Source organism: Cricetulus griseus, chromosome 2 (genome assembly GCF_003668045.3).
Source record: "Cricetulus griseus strain 17A/GY chromosome 2, alternate assembly CriGri-PICRH-1.0, whole genome shotgun sequence".
Lineage (NCBI taxonomy): Eukaryota > Metazoa > Chordata > Mammalia > Rodentia > Cricetidae > Cricetulus > Cricetulus griseus.
The window spans coordinates 183,683,728-183,690,486 of NC_048595.1; positions in this window are offsets into that span (position 1 = coordinate 183,683,728).

Consider the following 6,759-nt stretch of genomic DNA (forward strand, 5'->3'; position numbering starts at 1 on the left):
GAACTCCTCATCTTCCTGTGTCTGAGACACCAGATCCCTTAGAAGTAGAACTTCATGTTTTATCTGGAGTGGGATGAGATGCTAGTTAGAGGAGTCACAGCAAAACCACGCCAGCTATGATTTCTGTTCAAGAAGATACCTCCTGCTGTGTCATGACTAAGTCACAGGTGAACAGGAGAGGAAGTGATGAGAATCTGGACCAAAGAAAGAACAAAGGTGTCAGGATGAACTAGATCACTCAACACAGGTAGTCATCCTTTACTGAGATACTTGCTATTGTTGAGGGCTGGAGCAGAAGACAGGACTGCAGAGATGGCTCAGGGTATAAGAGCAGAAGGTGTTGTGGCAGAGGAACCAGGTTCAGTTTCCAGCACCCATATGGTAGTTCACAGAAGAATAAGCCAGTTTCAGTTCCCAGCATCCATATGGTAGTTGAGGGCTATTTGTAACTCTGATTCCAGGGACTCTGATACCCTCTTCTGGTCTCTGCAAGTACCAGGTACCCACATGGTACCCACTTCCATATGTGTAGACTAAATCCTTGAAAATATAAAATTAAAAATAAATAAATCTCTTTTTGAAAACAATGGAGGAAAGATGAAGTTGAAATGGTAAATTATAGCCAAAATTATGTCACAATCAAGTAAAATAAATACACACTTGAAGAATGTCTACTCCAAAAGAAAATCCAATCACTGCCAAGGGAGATAAGCAATCAGTAGTCCTACTCAGGAGTTAAAGTCTTGAATCAAGATATAGTCAGGGGACAATAGTGGTGCTTCCAACAGTTATATAATTAGACTTAAGATCCGCTCAGTACAAGAGAATTTGTGCCTGGTATGGTAAACCAAGCCAGTATCTGCAGCTGGAGAGGTCATGGATCTTAGAGAAATAGCCACTACTGTTACTCTCCCTAACCAGTGTCCTGCCCAACTTCATTCTAAACACCTATCCTTCTATCTCCAGACAAGTGTAGCACTCACCCTTCAGCAAATATGCTTCTCTTTGCAATAGAGTAAAACAGAAAACCATAACTGATCAAAATGCCAAGAACAACTGATAATGGAGTAGTATTCAACTGCAATTGATACATCCACAACACAAACACAACATCGATTCACCAAAGGCTCAAAGAAAATCACAGAAAGGGGGACAGAGAGATTGTAAAAGCCAAAGGACCAAGAAAACTTCTGCTAGATTACCTCTTCTAAACATAACAGGGAACCTGCATTCATGAAATCTCAACAATATGGCTGTACAGACAAGACTTGAACAATAATAACACCAGTGGATATGCCACAGTGGACAAAGGAGATCTCTGAGATTAATGGGAAAGGGCAATTGATTGTTGAGATAAGGAGTATAGTCTTTTCCAGGCATGAGCCCTTGATAGGTTATCCAATGCCAAGTGATCAGCCCAAGACACATATACATATGAGCAATACTAAAAAAATGCAAATATTTTATATTATTTTATATTATATTGACTTCTATACATATATATATATATATATATATATATATATATATATAAAATCTTTAGTTAACACATATGTTTAAAAAGAAGGGGTTATAAAAGAAGCTGGAGAGGAAGAGGTACAAATGATGAAAATACAGTACTCTTGTATGAAATTCTCAATTTTTAAATTTAAAAAATAATAATATAGTGGGCCATGGTACTATGCCCCTTTAATCCCAGCACTCAAGAGGCAGAGGCAGATGGCTCTCTGAATTAGAGGTCAGCTTGGTCTACAAAACAACTTCCAGGATAGCCAGGGTTACACAGATAAACTTTGTCTCGAAAAAAAAAGCAAGTAATAATAATAATAATAAACATAGTCAGGTGGTGGTGCATCCTTTAATCCCACCACTCAGGAGGCAGAGGCAAGTGAGAAGACCTGTGAGAAGACCTGTCTTAGAAAGCAAACAAACAAATAAATAAATAATCATAATGATAATAAATAAAAATAAAATAAGGATGTAACAGATACACAGTTTGAATATATTCAGAGAAACAAATTACTTGGGCAAAGGGCCAGGTGAGGTAAAGATGATAAATGCAGAGAAGGTTAAAAAAGGAAGCAAGTAAAACAGAAGTTCCAAATGTAACAAAATGCCATGGAAAGCACATGACCAAACATACTTGTTATCACAATAAATAAGAATGGATTATATAAGTCTCTCATCAAAAACTAAAAGTAAATAAAGAAGAAAATGTTTGTTATTTTATTTGAGACAGGAGCTCACTATGAAGGCCTGACTGGAATGGAACTTGCTGTGAAGACCAGGCTGGCCTCAGACTCATAGAGATCCTCTTGAGTGCTGGGATTAAAGATGTGCACTACCACAATAGCATAATTTTTAAATTGTGTGTGTGAGAGAGAGAGGAAGGGGAGAGAGAACATATGTAAATGAGTACAGGTGTCCAGAGCATCTAGAAGAGGATGGTGGATCCCCTGGAGTTGTAAGCCATCATGTAGGTGCTGGTAACCAAACTGGGATGTAGACAGGGATTTTTGTCCAGTCCGATCCTGCTGCCCTTCAGTTCCAAATGAACACACAGAGCCTTATTATATTAATTATAAACTGTTTGGCTGATGGTTCAGGCTTCTTATTGGCTAGCTCTCTCTTAATTATTAACCCATTTCTATTAATCTGTATATTTCCATATGTTCTTGGCTAACCAGTAAAGCCCCAGTCTCTTTCTTCTTCGACAGCTACATGCACCTCCCATGTGACTCACTTTCTGTGTTCCTCTTCCCAGAATTCTCCTAGTCTGGTAGCTCCACCTATACTTCCTGCCTGACTCATCCTGCATGTCCATTGGACAAAACAGCCTTTTTTCATCAACCAATAAGAGAAACATATATTCACAGCATACAGAAGGACATCCCTCATCACTGGGGTCCTCTACAAGAGCAATATGTGCTCCTAAGTGTCAAGCCCTCTCTCTAGCCCTGTATCCTGACAACTTTGAACCTGATGATAAACCAGTTCTTTAACCTGTTTTCTGGTGAGTTCATTTAGTTACTTATTTTCTTGACTGGAGCAGGTGACCATGTTAGGGATCAAATTCAGAGCCTTGTATATGCTAGGCAAACATTCCATCGACCATTAGGCTATATGCTCAGCTCTACTTTCCTCTTTGCTTTAATCTTTTTTCACTTATTTACTTGTCTGTCTCTATCTATCTATCTATCTATCTATCTATCTATTTTGTGGCAATCAGAGTAGGGTGCATGCATGCCACTGTTCACATGATGCCTCCATTAGTCAATTTGAGGTAGTCATTTCTCCTCTTTCACCATGAGAATACAAGGGATTGAATTCATGTTGTTAACCTTGATGGAAATTCCTTTACCCACAGAAACATTTCACCGGCCATTGAGGCCTCTCATCATCAACTCATTTTTTTTTTCCTTTTAGCAGTATTAGTTTGTTTGTTTCAGAGCACTTTTAGGTTCACAGGAAAACTGAGTTAGGAAATAACAGGGTTACCATATATCCCTTATACTTGGCAGCCTTCCTTACTATCAATATCCTATCCAAAGTAGCACTTTCATTATCACTGATGAACTTAACATACCAGAAACCTCATCGATTCATTGATATTGAATAGTCTATGTTTTTACTTAGATCTGGGTTTGGGGGATTTTAGAGAAATTCTCTCCATGAGGGGTGACACTGACCTCAGACTTGTTATGTAGTCAAGGTAGGCTTCAAATCCCAGATCCTCCTGCATCAGTCTCCCAAGTGCTGGCATTACACCACCATTGTCTACCCAGACTTTTCTGTGAGTTGATAAGTGTTTAACAACTCTTTTATTGTCACACAGAGTATTCTGCTTCCCTAAAAATCCTCTGGGCGCCCCCAGTGGAGCATACCTCACCCTAGCCTCTGGCAACCACTCGTAGGGTTATTTTGTGTTTTGTTTTTTGTTTTTCCAGCCTCTGTAATTTTCCCTTCTCCAGAAAACCATGTAGTTGGAATCATACAGTATACAGCTTTTTTAGATTAGTAATTAACATTACTCTACCTTCTTTTTTCCAGAAACTTTAAAAATATGCCTTTAATTGAAATAATTACATCACTTGCCCCGTCCCTCCTGTCCCAGCTACCATCCCTTGAGCCCCTCCTATGTTCATCCACTCTCAAGTTAATAGCCTCTTTTTCTTTGATTATTGTTGTTATACACATGTATATACGCATGTACATGCTCAAAATATAGTAATACAACATGTGGAGTCCATTTTGTATGTGATCTGCACTGAGTAACCAATAAGAGAGCTCAGCCCTTAGAGAGGTTAAAACTCTTACCTTCTCATAGCTAAATCTTTACCTTTCATGCCAAAAATAACTTGTAATATGAAGGTACAACCGATTATTTACCTACAGAAGGGCCTTTTGGCTTCTTCCAAATTTTGACAGTTATGAGCTGCTATAATAATTGTGTGCAGGTTTGTTAATAGACTCAAGTTTTTAATCTATTTCATTAAATGTCAAAGATCATGATTGCTGGTTGGTACAACTAAAGCATCATTAGCTTGGAAAAAAATGACCACACTATCCTCCAAGTACTGTATTCTCCAAGGACTCTACCACTTTCCCTTCCCATCAGCCTGAGCGCTCTCATCACTCCATGGTCTCTTTGTTTGGTCCTATCAGGAGTTTGGGTTTTGGACACTCTCAGGGGTATATGCTAATATCTTACTGTTGGTTTAACTGCTAATTCTTCAGTATATGTGACAGTGGATGTCTATTTCATGTACATATTCATGCTCTCAACACAAATTATGGGATGCCATGTGTTCAGATCTATTGCCCGTTTTTACTGTTTGTGTTGTGTTTTGTTTTCTTGTGGCTGAATTCTAAGCAGTCTTGGTAGGTTTGTGATTATATGTGAATTTTCAATGTCATTTATTGGGTTTGTCTTTTGTAAACATGACGTCTCAATTTGGGTTTCCTCTTCTCTTTCTCTTTGTATCTCCTGACTTTTTTAAGCTTGAGGTATTAGTTCACTGACATGACATACAAATGGGGGAATTTAAATATTTTGCAGTAAAATGCACTTTACCTTCTACATATTAATTGAAGCCATGTGAGTCCCCGTCACCATCTGATACACCAAATTTAATTCCTTCAAAGTACTGAGAGTAATTTTACTCTCACCTCTGTACAAGTCTAGGTAACTAGATTTCTCTTGAAAAATAGCCCTGTTATATGCCATCATTTGAACCCTGAATGCATGATGCAAACACTAAAGAAATCTCCTTACTTTTTCCCAATGTATATGCTCTTTTTTAATGTCCTATTCCTGATCCTGTTTCCCATTTGCTCTAGCAGTTTCTCCATTCCCTGCAGAACTATAAAATAAAATGTGTACCTTAATTTCACAACTGAGGTGGAAAAAGAATTGGATGCAGTTGCTTTCACATCAAATACAGTGCTGGCGCCAACAGCAAAGCGAATTCATTTGCTCATTCGGATAATCATTTTCGAGTATTAGCATATGTGCTAAGAAGTGAGTCATGGAAGTTGATGAAAAGGAAGCTCGCAGGGGGAAATTTATTTAGACTTTCAAATGGCTTGAAAAGTTAAAGCCTGAGTTTGAGGCCCAGTGGGATGCTCTGCTCACCAGGTGGGTCGGCAGAAATGCTGAGACACAGCAATTACAAGGTCTTCCGCTTCTTTGGGGTGTTCAAGGAAATCAAAGAACTATGGAAACCACTATTGTCTGGAAACAATGTTGTCTTTGAAAGCCTCACTACTGAAGATGGGTCCCTGAAGCAGATGAAAAGGCCAAGGACTAGGCACAGGTGGCGAAATCACTTGTTCAGCATGATCCAGAGGACACTGTGTAAATGAAAATGACTAAAGCCAATCTGCTAAGAGTTTTCATTTCAGGTTCTAAGAATAATGTTCTCATTCAACAGACATTTTATACATGCTCTACTCTGGGCAAATCAGTTCACATAGCAAGAAAAACGTTCAAATGGAGACATCATATACAAGAGCAGCTACATGCAGGACAAGAGCAAAGTAGTTTTATTCATTCTTTTTCAGAGGACGGAGACCGCCTCATAGGTGTGGCCAGACCTTTTTGAAGTGAAGACGCTGACGACTGGACATAGGTGGAAAGGGTGGTCAGGATGGGAGGACAACCTGAGGGAAAAGATGGGTGCCAATGTCTATATCCTCTGGTGCTGTGTGAGGACCGATTAGCTGGGGTTCAGAAATATAGCAGGATGTGAGGGAATGTGGACAAATACGTAGGCTCTGAGCACCAAGACCAACAGTATATTCTGCCTACTGTTGTATAAAAAAAATCAGCCACAGTCTCACAGCTTCAGACAATAATCAACTTTCCATAGTAGTCTCTGAGGGCTAGCCATCCTGGTATACTTCTTTTGGCCTTCAGGTTTCCAGTAACACTGCAATGAAGGTTTCCTGAGTCTTGTCTGCAAGAGTGTGAGGTGTTTCAGTGACTGAGTACCCATGTCTAAACTCAAAGGACTGACAGTCAAAGACCTCAGTTCACTTCCATGTTGATGTCTCCATGGCCAGTGACTTTACTACAGGTGGGGTTGGGATACAGAGAGAGAGAAAAAAAAATTGGTCTTGTTTTCATGATGTGGTGCTGGAAACAGCAAATCATTGCTTCTACCCTATTCTGGTCGCAGAGATCAATCCTCTTAGAGTATGCAGACAAACAAGGGAGTTGGGGACATTTGACCCATCTCTGTGTCTAGCTATAATGAC